At 37.8% G+C, this 13,892-nt stretch overlaps 1 pseudogene across 1 annotated transcript; it reads left to right on the forward strand.

Moving 5' to 3' along the window:
* The first annotated feature begins 3,798 nt into the window (after nucleotides 1–3,798).
* On the forward strand, nucleotides 3,799–7,334 carry LOC104610737 (putative LRR receptor-like serine/threonine-protein kinase At2g24230 pseudogene; annotated as a pseudogene). Its single transcript, XR_016079125.1, has one exon. The product of XR_016079125.1 is annotated as a putative LRR receptor-like serine/threonine-protein kinase At2g24230 pseudogene (transcript).
* The last annotated feature ends 6,558 nt before the right edge of the window (nucleotides 7,335–13,892 follow it).

Genomic DNA, 13,892 nt, shown 5'->3' on the forward strand with positions numbered 1-13,892 from the left:
CTAACGCACTAGCATGATGATAGCATCTGATTAGACTTGTTCATGGGTCGGATAGTCCAGTGGCTCGGCCCGGCCTGCACCCTAGTCGGGCTTGGTCATGTAATTAGGTCCACAGGCCTAACTTTGGGCCTAACACAGTAAGCCCGACTATGTTTCAGGCCGGGCACGGGATTTGTCAAAAAAACCAAACTCGACCCGATTCAGCATTATATATTTTATAAAATATATAATATGTATTTTATATATTATATAAAATATATAAATAATATAATATTTATTGAAATACATATTTATAGTTTAATATATATATTTTTTATTCTTTTCTTTATAATTTTTCTCTCTCTCTTATATATATATACATATATATATTCAGCCGCTTCAGTAATAGTAACAGTATGGGCTAAATTTCGGGTTCGGGCCTTAAAAAAATCTGTTAATACAGAGTGAAAGCCCAATCCGAACCTGGCCCGGCCCAGCCCAGGCCCATGTGCAGGTCTACATCTGATCTGCCGAAAGAGTGAAGTTAGTGCCAAAATGTGAGTGGACTCTACTTTCTTATTTAATTCAGGCCAGTAAGATCCAGTCTTCCAGACTTCCAGTGTCCTTGTTTTAGATACAAGTTATGGAATGAAATGGTCTATAGTCATAAATATGATTGAATTAGGTAGAGCAGTAACAGAAGTACCAACACTGTACCATATTGCATTTGGATCATAACTGTATTAACTACAAAAGCAAAGAATCTAACAACTCAGCCCCAAAACTTAAAAGCTCAGCCGGGTTAAATCAAGCAGCTAAGGTCCAGTCCAGACCTAAACTTGCTATTTGGGTAGCCTGATTAATGGGTTGAGTTGGAGACCGGACCTGTTCCTGACACAGGGCGCCTTACACCGATCTCACAGTGCAAATCATATTTACACCGACCTCACCTCCTTGCACGGACCTTACACCGACCTCACACGGTGGATATGCCTGTGAGGCGCCCATGTGTAAGGAGCAGATCCTGTTCTGTTGAATTGACTGTTGTATTCCTTGTTGGAATCTGTAATTTGAGATGATACAAATTTGACAAGTTCTCTCTGTTGATAAGGGTCAGTTTGTTTGGAGATCGGATCTGTTCCTCACACACGGCGTCTCACACAGATTACAGGTACATCCGAATATCACCTGTATTATATGTTATTATTTACGGGAGATATTCTCAATGCATGGTGAGATGTGCCTGTAAGGTTGGTGTGAGGAACATATCCTAATTCCTTTATTTGTAATGAGAATTTCATTTGTACTCTGAATTTCTGATGCATATTGTATATGCATGGGAGTGTAAATTCTAATTTACTTTTGCTTTAGATTTAACTTTGCCTAAAATTAAAATAGGAAGAAGGTGGTTCAAATTTTGCATCTAATACAATATATTGCAAGTAAATACAAATTTGATAAAAAGTACAAATTTATATCAAGTAAGAATGCAAATCGTATTTACAAACAAAAGGAATGTATAACTGATTTTAAACCTCCTAAACCAGGATCGTAATCAGAAATTGAAGCCTCATTTGTAATTCAGTACATGAATGACACAGGTATATCTTGAAACCAAATGCTTTGGAGTTGGGAAAAGCATCCACCAATCTCCCAAAATCTGCCCATTATCTATTCAAATCTAATGGCTGAGAATCTAGGTTGAAATATGCTTTGCTGTTGTACAAGGCCAGTTTATGCATGCAAGGAACTGAGACCCATCTGACAGGTGATCCAGCCCAAGCAATCTTTTCCTTATCAACTCGATCTAAATCCAAAACAAAAGCTATCTAATGGCCCACCTAAACTCTCTCTCTCTCTCTCTGTGAATGGGTATGGGATTCAACTGCATCAGGCACAACTCTCAAACCCATTCAACTATGGAATCTTGTTTATAACATCAAAGTTCATTTTTAAATTTTAATTCTTGATTCACTACACCATATCAAGAAGTTTAGGCTTCTTATACTTAAATTTCATTGGGAGTGCTGAGAGTATCTCACTAAGCCTTAATTTCATTGGCCAACCAAATGCAACCCACATGGAGCCAACCAAGCTGTTGAGCATAAACAAACTTCATCAGCAAATACCCTCAACATTGATGAATCTTGGGGGCCCTTTGACAATAGTTGAAGTGGCTGAACTGAATAACTTATTTCTTTGTTTCTTTAGCAAAGTTTTAGAAACTGGATCGGACAGGGAACCGGTTCCTGGGTCGAATGGTTAGACCATTCAGTTCAAATGTATAGTTTGTTTTAATTTATTAAATAAAAATAATTTAAATAAAAAACAGCCAAACCGTTATCTGGATCAACCGGCTAACAGTTCAATCACTTGGGTCAGTGGGTTGCTGGCCAGCCTGACCTAATCAATGGAGATTTTTGGTTCAGGAACGATTTTAGGGTGAAACAGAACCAGTTGCATGACCGGTTTCCAAGTCAACCGGTCCAACCGTCCAGTCCCATTTTCAAAACCATGCTTTTTAGTGAATGGCTGCAAGTTCCCAATAGCTGAAGCTGACATTGGGTTGATCACTCTACCTCAATATTTTATTATTCAAATCAATATAACAATATGCACTCTATTCAGTTATTTCAGCATCGTCTCCAATTCCATGAAACAAGACAGAATTCTTCTCTATTTTGTTTGTTGCTAATCGTGCCAATTGATTATTTTTTACTCCATCACTTCAATAAATGCAAATCATGAAAGGCTTCTCCTCCTAGGGTTGTCAGTCTTGGCATGCGCACATGTTTCATTGAACCCATTATTCTTCATCAAGTACTCAACTTGGCATATTCAAAAAAAAGGAGCAACCATGTGACAGGGGGCAGAATCAGCAGCAATGGTGGTCCTTAGATTCCATTCACAAGGCCAATTGACCAACTCATAGACCAGGACCTTTCTATCGGTGGGTCTCCTCTTAGATTGAGTCTAGCCCAAGTTTACAATGATAAGAGATGGAGGTCCTTAGCTTAGAAATTGGACTGATTAGACAATTGGATGTGTTTGATCACTTGTTATCACTTCGGCTATGAAGATTCAGAGAGCTGACCCCCACAAATAAGCTGATCCATATTGATGATTTAGTGGGTTCTTTTAACCTAACAATGAGTTGGGCTTGGGACCCATAATACAATTTGATTTCTTGAGTAATGACTAAAGAAAACAACTTGATTCATTAAAGACTTTAAGAAATGTTTGGTTTGATAAAAAACACAAAAGAGAAACAGAAGATTGGAGGAAATTTTACCAAGTTTTGTAAAATTCCATAAGAACTTTCCCTCAATTTTTTGTTTTTCTTTTATATTTTATCATACCAAACACGGACCCACCCTCAAGAGAAAAAAATGGTCATGAAATTTGAATGAAGTCATCAAAGATTCAAAATACAACAACCCACTTGTTTAAATGAATAAATTACTCATGGGTTCCTCTCAAGCCACCAAACAAATCTTATTGCAGTGAACCTCTAGAGCTGTGGAATTTTAATTTTATTTTTTAACTTTATAGATTCTATCTTCTTGCCATGGATTAAGGTATATCCTTACAATATACAAATATTCATTAAATATAAATAAAAGGAGAAATTAAGTTAATTATTCATAACCTGAAATTTGAACTAACAAAAGAAGTTAAAAAAGGATATTTTATTTGTTAATAAATATGTATGGTTAATGTTGGTTGCAAGAGTATTTGACTTTCTACGCAGTTTCAATCCTGCTTTCCCTATAAAGCTCTTGACATTTCTGTTCATTTTTTGGGGTTGGAATGAAACACAACCCATTGCCCATTGGGAGGAAAAGCTGGCCTGAATCATAATCCTACCTACGGCTCTGTTAAATTCATCAGCCTAATAGATCGCATTCAAACCATTTATGAAAACCAACCTCTGACCACATTGATTGAACTTGTCTACTTTTCTTCACTTCACTCCCTCTTCCTTTCTCTGTAATTACATTTTTTAATTTAAAAATGTAAGAAAGTCGAAGTTTCTCATGTTCCAAATAGAGACAAAAGAGCTTCATCAGTGTTGAGTATTTGCATACTTGGGTTGTCTTTTTTTGTCTTTCATGGAGTTACAAAGCCAGACAATGTTAGGTCACGTTCTCTTCTAAATAGTAATACTCCCAATTCCCAAACGAAAGAAAAAGAAGACGATTTGGTGTTCACATAGTCCTCAAAAGGCCATCTTTTTTGTTCCTGAGTAAGTGGTCTTTATATACAGTTTCTTTAAAATCAGGATTGGGTTTTTCTTGATGTAACATGGCCCTGAAGCTGCAGAAAAGTGGTGGCTCTGAAATTCTGAGATGAGTTTGAACCCAGAAAGCATTCTTGTTTGAAGGCCTAAAACTACTCTTCACTATGTGTTAGTGGTTTTGCCTCTTCGTACAGTTGCAGAAGGCAGAAGACGGAGTTCTTAGTGACCCCAAAACCGTTAATGTCAAAGTGATTGTTTTGACCTCTGAGGGAGGTAACTGGAGCCTGAAGAACTTTCAATTCTTTTGTTTTTTTTTTTTCCCCTTCTGTTGTTCTTTTCAGGGCTTTCACAAAAATGGGCTCTGGGTTATTTGTTTCCTTTCTGGTTCTCACACTCTTCTTTAAACCTTCAGTTTCTCAAAATTCTAATACAGATAGGTTCCTTGTCTCTGATTTCTTCAACAAAATGAGTGTAAACTCTTCATCCATTTTCAACTTATCCGCTCCAGTTTGTTCATGGAAACATGTCTTATGTGACAAAGAAGAGAATGTTATTGGATTGTTGGCTTCTGGATTAGGTCTCACTGGTTTCATCCCTGAAACCACCATTGGAAAACTCAACAAGCTTCAAACTTTGGATCTGAGCAAGAACAATATCACCGGTTTGTCGTCTGATTTCGGGAATTTGGGGAATAGTCTCAGGGTCCTTAACCTCTCGTATAATCAGTTTTCTGGGATTATTCCTAGTAACATCGGCAACTTCGGTGTACTGGAAAGTCTCGACCTTTCTGTCAACAACTTCTCCGGTGAGATTCCTTCAGCAATTCTTAATTGTAGATCTCTAGTCTCCATCCACCTTTCATACAATCAACTCAACGGAACTGTTCCAAATGGTTTCGGTACCGCATTTCCCAAGCTCCGAAGCTTGAACCTTTCTGAAAATGAGATTCGTGGAAGGACCTCTGATTTTCTTGGGCTGCAGTCGATCACTCATCTTAATATTTCTGGGAACTTATTCCAGGGTTCCGTGGTGGCTGTTTTTCAGGAGCCACTGGAAGTTATCGACCTCAGTCGCAACCAGTTTCAAGGTCACATATCCCAGGTACATTTGAATTCTAGCTTCAATTGGTCTCGTTTGGTTTACCTTGATCTTTCTGCAAATGAATTCAGCGGAGTGTTCTTCCATAATTTGAACCAAGCCCAGAATCTCAAACACCTTAATCTCGCCGGAAATAGATTTTCTGAGCAGGAATTCCCCCAACTCGAAAAGCTCTCAGCTCTAGAATACCTCAACCTGTCCCAAACTCATCTCGGAGGAAGAATTCCAAATGCAATCTCGCGATTGGGTAGCTTAACAGTGCTAGACCTTTCCAAGAACCATCTCACTGGCCGAATTCCATTTCTGCGTACTAACAATTTCCAAGTTATAGACGTTTCACAGAACAATCTGACCGGGGAGATCCCATTATCTGTGATTGAAAAACTACACCAGATGAAGAACTTCAACTTCTCTTATAACAACTTAACCCTCTGTGCTTCAAGATTTCCCCCTGAAACCTTACGAACTGCGTTCATTGGATCACTGAACAGCTGCCCAATAGCTGCAAACCCAGATCTTTTCAGAAGAAAAACCTCTACGCACAAGGGATTCAAACTTATTTTAGCCATAACTATCGCAGTTGTCTGCCTTCTCGTAGGCTTGCTTTGTCTTGCCTTTGGATGCAGAAGGAAAACCAGGAGGTGGGCATCTAAGCAACTCTCGTTCAAAGAAGAACCCAACATCTTAGGCCCCTTTTCTTTCCAGACAGATTCAACCACTTGGGTTGCTGATGTTAAGCTTGCGACCGCAGTCCCTGTTGTAATTTTTGAGAAGCCATTGCTGAATTTCACTTTTGCCGACCTCTTGTCTGCAACTTCACATTTTGATCGTGGAACTCTTCTGGCTGAAGGGAGATTTGGCCCAGTTTATAGAGCATTGCTACCTGGGGGAATCCATGTAGCTGTGAAAGTTTTGGTGCATGGGTCGACTATGAATGACCAGGACGCTGCAAAGGAGCTCGAATATCTTGGCCGGATCAAACACCCTAATCTCGTTCCGTTGACAGGTTATTGTTTAGCTGGAGATCAGAGGATTGCGATCTATGATTACATGGAGAATGGGAATTTGCAAAATTTGCTTCATGATCTACCTCTTGGAGTTCAGACAACAGAAGATTGGAGCACGGATATGTGGGAAGAAGATAACAATAATGGGATTCAGAATGTTGGCTCTGAAGGGCTATTAACAACATGGCGATTTAGACACAAAATTGCACTTGGCACAGCTCGAGCACTAACCTTCCTTCACCATGGTTGCTCTCCTCCAATAATTCACAGAGATGTTAAGGCTAGCAGTGTTTATCTTGATTCAAATTTGGAGCCAAGGCTATCTGACTTTGGACTGGCTAGGATTTTTGGAAATAGTTTGGAGGAAGAAATTTCACGTGGGTCTCCAGGTTATGTGCCTCCAGAATTCTCTCAACCAGAAGCCGGTTCCCCAACACCAACTCTGAAGTCAGATGTTTATGGGTTTGGAGTTGTTCTCTTCGAGCTGTTTACAGGGAAGAAACCTATTGGAGATGATTATCCAGAGGAGAAAGAATCAAATTTGGTGAGTTGGGTTAGAGGACTCGTCAGAAAAAATCAGGGTTCAAGAGCAATTGATCCAAAAATTTGTGGGACAAGGTCAGAGATGCAAATGGAGGAGGTCCTGAGAATTGGGTACTTGTGCACAGCTGATCTCCCATCAAAGAGGCCAAGTATGCAGCAGATTGTTGGGCTCCTTAAAGACATTGAACCTGTGATGCATCCTTAAAGAAAGCAATAAAAGGATTAAGAGAAAGAAGTTTGTTTTCTTAAGTTATTTGCCATTCACAATTTTCTTCTCTCTTCTTTTTTTTGTTTTGAGTTTAGTTGTGCTACCATGGGAGGAATTGTACAGTATTTTTGAGCTCCTGTTTTCAACTTGGATGGTTTCTTGTATTTTCTTTTCCTTTTTGATTTTTTTTTTAATCTTATCATCTATAGCATGAAAGCTTAGAAGTCCAAAATACAAAAAATCGATCCTTGAGAATGCCATTCACTTATTCTTCCAAGCACATTCTTCATTATTTTTCTTCTTTTCTTCTTCCTCATCAGAAAGAGAAACAGTTCTGATTCCTCAATTTCACTGGTAAAAATTTAGCAAGTAAAATTGCTGTGCTGGGAGTTGTTTTAGTTTAATGCTTCTTCCATTGGAGTTTGATCTTCAGCCACCTTCACCCCTCTCTCTCATAGCAAATGAAATAATACTCTTTATGACAGGCATGAAGGAGAGATACTTCAGGTTTCAAGTTACACAAGCAGCTGGATATCTCAAGTCTCAAGTTTATACAGTTGTTTCTCTGTTTGTGTTTTATATGGAAGGACTGTGTAGAAGTGGACATTGATGGTCCTGCTTATGTTGGTTGTGTTGGTGGTGGTGTTTAGGGGTGTCAATTGACCGGTTTTGGGTTGAACCCAATCTGATCCAAACCTTATCAAATTGGATTTGGGTGGTCCATTATAATTATTGGATTGGGCCAATCCAAAATAAATCAGTCCATGTTCTTATTGGTCTGAATTGGACCTAAACCAAATTTTAATAATCCAATCATGAGGTGAAACCCTTGTCCAATTTGAAACCGATCAAAACTGAAGCTGGAATAAAACCACTTTTATGAAAGTACTTTTACAAAATCACTTTTATCAAAACACTTTTATAAAAGTAATTTTATGAAAGTCCTTTTACAAAAGCACTTTTATAAAAGTACTTGTACATAAAAGCACTTTTATGAAATCACTTTTACAAAAAAACTTTATGGAAGCACTTTTATAAAAGCACTTTTACGAAAGCACTTTTATGGAAGTACTTTTATAAAACACTTTTGTGGAAGTACTTTTATATAAGCATTTTTACAAAAATACTTTTATGAAAGAAATTTTACGAAAACACTTTTACAATAGCAATTTTACGAAATTACTTCTATAAAAGCACTTCTAAGTGCTTTTATAAGATTACTTTTACGAAAACACTTCTACGAAAGTGCTTTTTTAAAAATATTTTTACAAAAGTACTTTTCATTTCTATAGCACACTCATCCATCCTCAGAACTCATTCATCACATAGTGACCTGCCAACCAAAATCTGGAAGAGTTGGTTGAAACTGTGGCTCCACAAGTATTGGTGTGATATCTATAACCAATAATATACCAATTAACTTAGGGACTGGACATGTGAATTAACCTGCAGAGAGCTTTCCTTCCTTTCTTCCCCACTTTTCTTCTGGCAGGAATTCTCAGTATATTTATGAGTACTGAGATGTTAACTTGTCAACAAAGACGGATGAAATATAAAACAAAATAGGAAGAGTAAGGTAATAAAATATATGTCCTTATTCAAAGATATGTGGTCTTTTTCCTTCCTGGTCCTGCTTGTCTACTTGCAAATCAGAAATGTAAAATTTAAGTGTTTGGTGGAAAAGTCAAAATCTGAAGTTTTCATCCCTCAATGAATTTATTCTTTTATTACTTCTCATGCAGGGGTTGTGATCTATCCAGTTCTTCTCAGGCTCTTCTGGTCATACTAGAGTTGGTATCCACATTTTTCATGATCATACATACATGGACAGTGGCTTCCAATTTAAGTATAGATAGTTCAAATCCATTCTCCAGAGCTTATTGAGATATGAATCAATTTTGAAAAGAAATTGAAAAGAAAATTCTTGTTGTTCATACAATCTTGTTTTTCTTTTTACAAATTTGACACGTGGCACGCAGCCAAGGCAATCCATGTTGGGCTTGTATCATCACCATTTTTCCATGTGCAAGTCTTATCCATAGCCATGTTCAGCGTGGTAGAAATGGCCATTTTCCCATCTAAAAAAAAAAAAAAATCAATAGCTTGGTAGGAAATTGCAGGTGGATTGTGAAGTGTGGCTACTGGGTAGTGGGAAAATGAGGACGAGGACAAATTGAATGTAATAAACCCACAAGACATTTTTTTTGTAAGCAACCCGCAAGAGCTTTTGTCAAATGGAAGATCTACATCTCTTAAGATAGTCCTTAATAGGAGACAAAACAAAACCCCTGTTTCCACATTTCAAAGCCTATACCTATTGCCAATTTATAATCCAAACTAGTATTTATAGATTATAGACCTAGATGTTGTGATTCCTCCTAAATTTTCATTTTTACCACCTTCTCAGATTCTACCCTAGATGACATGTTATCAAAGGAAGTGCAGATACATTCAAACCCTCAAAGCATTTTGAATTATTTGTATACACCAGTTGTTTCTTCACCTAGTAAAATGAGTTTTCACTTCACAAGGAAGGGGGATAAGGGTTTCTCTCCAAACCATACATGTGGATTGGAAAGTTTTTGCTGTCCAAACGGTACAAGTGACTAAGTGAGATTCACAGTTATTATAGAAACAAGGTGAGTTGCATTGGCTCGGCTTTTCATGGGAGGTATCTGATGTTTGTTACATGCTAGACACTGCTGGTTATTACGAGCTCATCAGTAGGGTTCTCTATAATTTAGGCTGCGTTTGGTTGTGTAAATGCGTGGGCGTGCAAATAGGCCAAGTTACTTTTTCTTTGACCTTGTTTGTTTGTAAAAAGTGAGCAAGTAAAATGGTGTGGTCCCATCTTTTATGCAAGAGAATGGAGGTAGTAGGGGGGTTATTTCTTATTTGTTTGGAAGTGAGACTGGGAGCAAGATGATATGATCCCCATTTTAAATGAACTAAAAGAGAATTGAAATAGGAGGAAAGGTAGTGGAAAAGAGGAGTGTAGATAAGACAAAAAAAAAAAAAGAGTACAAATGCAAATCATAGTTTTTTTTTTTTTTTTTTTTGTACAAACAAGGGAAAAGAGGAGTAGAAACTCTTCAGGGTAGTGTATCCCCACTCCACAGAGATCCTCAACTCTGATCCTTTCCAAATTCCAATTCATCGAAGAAAATTAAGAGCTGTCATCTCTGATAAGCCCATAATTAGCAAGAAAGCCAGCAAGTTCATTTACCTCTTTATAGACATGGTGGAAAATAAGCTTCCCTTGTATTAACTTGTGAATATCCTCTGTCACATTACTTGAAGAGCAGGGAGGGAGGGATGACCCTTCTTGTAATGCAGTCTATGATGAGTTTTGAATCCCCTTCAATTACGTCTTTGTAAATCTCTAGCACATTTGATCACTTCCAAAACTGCCCAAGCTTCCACAACGGTGATGGAGTTTTCACCATTATTTTTAAAATTGTTGTTGATGATGTTTCCCTGTTAATTGCGAGCAACCCAACCTGCAGCTGCATCTCCAGGTACAAATTTTTATCTAATTTTGTTTTGTACTACAACCAAACGCAGCCTAAACAAAAAAATTTCCTCATCAATCTCTTTACGCTGTACTTATTGGCTCTTTTTCTCTGTTTATGGAATTTAATTACATTAGCAGTAAAAGGGTTAATTTCCTAATCGAGTAAACCTCTGTACGCTGTACTTAATGGCTCTTTTTCTCTGTTTATGGAATTTAATTACATTACCAGTAAAAGGGTTAAACTCCTAATCGAGTAAACTAGAGAGCTTATCATTTTCACTGATAATCAGGTTGATCCGAAGATTATTGGGGCTCTCCGTTTATTGACCAAATAATCCATATCAGCTCTTCTATTGGAGTTTTCCTAGAATTATAAAAAGTTACAATATTCACCCTTGTGTTAATGATGCTTGCACCCTTGAATTCAAGAAGTGAAAATAAACCCGTAAATATTGGATCCTGATACCACTATACACTCAGGTTTTAAATCTTACATGAGGTAGCGTGCAACATTTGCAGCCTATAATGTTTTTATATAGGCTCAGTATGCAATATTTGCCTACACAATCTACCTCATTTGGCAATGTCAACTAATGATGTAGCCAATCTAAAAACTATGGAAATTCCACCTACCCTATACCCAGCTTGTGCTCATGTTTTACCCCAACTGCCCCATGAACTGATAAAAGGGCTTACGTTTTCTTTGTTCCCAAGGTTTACAAGCTGAAATTTGCCTCAGCAATGGAGGCTGCCAAGAGAAACTCATTTTTCCCTTTTGATTTCAAACCCATTTATCCCTTGTGGTTGTTTTATAAACAAGGTCTAATACTTAATACACCTTAGTTCAACACTCAATATTCCTATGACATTTTTCTAAAATAAGGGTTCCGTACCAAATCTCCTTACGTTTTCCAATCTATTTGTGTCATAAGGACTATTGTGGCCAACAAAATTGTCCATCATTAGATCAATCATAATCCTATAGTCCATATCAGCCCTAAAACTCATTGGGTTCGACCCAACCTGAGGTCAAAAGCCAAGTTTACCAATTCAACTGAAGTTGGGCTTGGACAGGTTCGAAAGTCTCTTTCTTCAAGTTTACTCTCAATGGAGGGGCAACTATAAAAAATGGAGCTCGAATCTCTTACCCGCGATTGCCCGACACTACAGCCGTACGACATTGGGAACATCTACTCATGAATGATGGCATTCATGGGGACAAGAGCCTGTTGGCCCAACAGCTGAAAGAGAAACCACACACAAGAGAAGCACAGCCAATCTCCTGCCAAACCACACCCATAGACCGTGGAAAACCACACTTAATTGACTCTAAGGAAGGGCCAGCCAGATACTTCATCTTGAGGAATTTTTCTGGGGCTCCAGTGAGAAATTCCTCCACAGTATAAAAAATAACTCTCTCTCCTACCACATCCAAAATTGGCGAGGAAATCAACAATTTTGGCACCTTCATCGTAGAAGTGAAACAAACTTACTTGAAAGCGATTTGAGTAGATCCTCCACTAGTTGAGACCAGTGCCACAGATCCCATGAGTCCTTAACCCAATATTTATGCTCATGGTCGGAATAGTTGAAACATTCTTGTAGAATGTTACCTTGTTTTAAGTTTCTATGCAAAAGATTTCTGGATCATATTTAGTCTACTATTTCCTATGTAGTTACTACATATCATCATCAAGCCTTGTTCCAACTATAATGGGGGTATACAAACTCATTGCGAGCTACAAGAACCTTCGTTCATACCTTCCTGGCTATTCAGTCACATTTGAGAAAGGATTAACTGAATGCGATGGATACTCAGCAGGTTATGGAATTAATGATAATGTTTTAAATCAGTAATAAAATATACAGGGAAGTATGGATAGGCCCAATGCAAATTTTTGATTTTTATTACAGAGTTATAAATATTTAAAAGGTCAAAAACCCACATTCTATGCATCCATATCTGCTCGTGAATTGGTATCAATTCCGAGTTGGCACCTACCCCAAATGAGAATGGGATCTGCTCCTCACATGCACATCCACCGTGCATTGGGAACATCTCCCATGAATAATAACTTATAAGTATGGGAGATGTTCCCAATGAATGGTAGGATGTGCTTGTGAGGCGTCCTATGTGAGGAGTAGACCCGGTCTCCCCCAAATGTACTTTGACCCTACAAATTCTGACCCTGAGCTGAACCATCATTCTCCCTAATAAATTATGGGCCCCACTGTAAACCCATATGGGGCCCATAATTCATTCTCCCCAAATATACCTGCACCTCTCATAATAGGGCCCATAATTTATTATTGGTGTGGAACATTATCATTAGTTCCACAACCTACCCAACAGCCATCTCTAATCGAAATTAGTTACATTTGCCCCGAAAATCTGCAACCAGGCGGCTTATAAACTGGCTAGGCTAATAGGGTTGTTCCTACTCTGGAGTCTGATGTAACTGAGATTTTGATTAATTGAATGAATTTGCTTTGGGAGTTAGAAAAAAATATAAAACATATGGGGCCAACTACATGAATCTGTGAAGTTAGCCCATTCTAATTAAGTAGTTACACATTAAAATTAAGATCTGTTGTTGGCAGTTTAAAGAAGTTAATATAGTAAATTAGGTAATACAATCATATGGGGCTGCAAATGTAATTGGCTTATTTTTCCTATGGTCTGTTTTCTTGGCAAAAATAAGAAATTGAGATAGAGAATAGATAAGGCTTGGAGAGAAATAGGGTTGGAGGTTTTGGGTCTATTATGGGATTTTTATGAAAGAAAAATAAACAATGTCTTTTTCTTTTTTTATAATTTTGAGAGTTAAGTGGAAGGACATTAGAGAATTAGAGAGCACTCCTTAACATTTTAATGAGACCTTTTTGCTTTTATCTTTTTTTTTTCGTTCTTTTTTATTTATTTATTTTTTGTGGGGTGTGGGGGGGTAGGACCCACTTTATTACTGCATTACTATACATTTATACAAAGGTCTGGTTTTAACAAAATGTTTGGGTGGGGTGGGGTGTGGGGGGGGGGGGGGGGGGGGGGGGGGGGGGGGGTAAGGACCCCCCAACTTTATACTTGGCTCCGTGCCTCCTCCCCTGGATCAAATCAAATTCAGATAGGAACATTTGAATATGATCCCATAAGAATCCAAGCTCGATATCCAATGGATGTGTAAAACTTATATTTGAATTCAATTCATTTGCATATCTAGATACCTGATTCGGATCTAACCTGATTGGAATATCAATAAATTTGTATAAAATTAATATAAAGTAATAAAGTTAAATATAAAAAGG

This window comes from Nelumbo nucifera, chromosome 8, assembly GCF_055504915.1.
Source record: "Nelumbo nucifera cultivar China Antique chromosome 8, China Antique-T2T, whole genome shotgun sequence".
Lineage (NCBI taxonomy): Eukaryota > Viridiplantae > Streptophyta > Magnoliopsida > Proteales > Nelumbonaceae > Nelumbo > Nelumbo nucifera.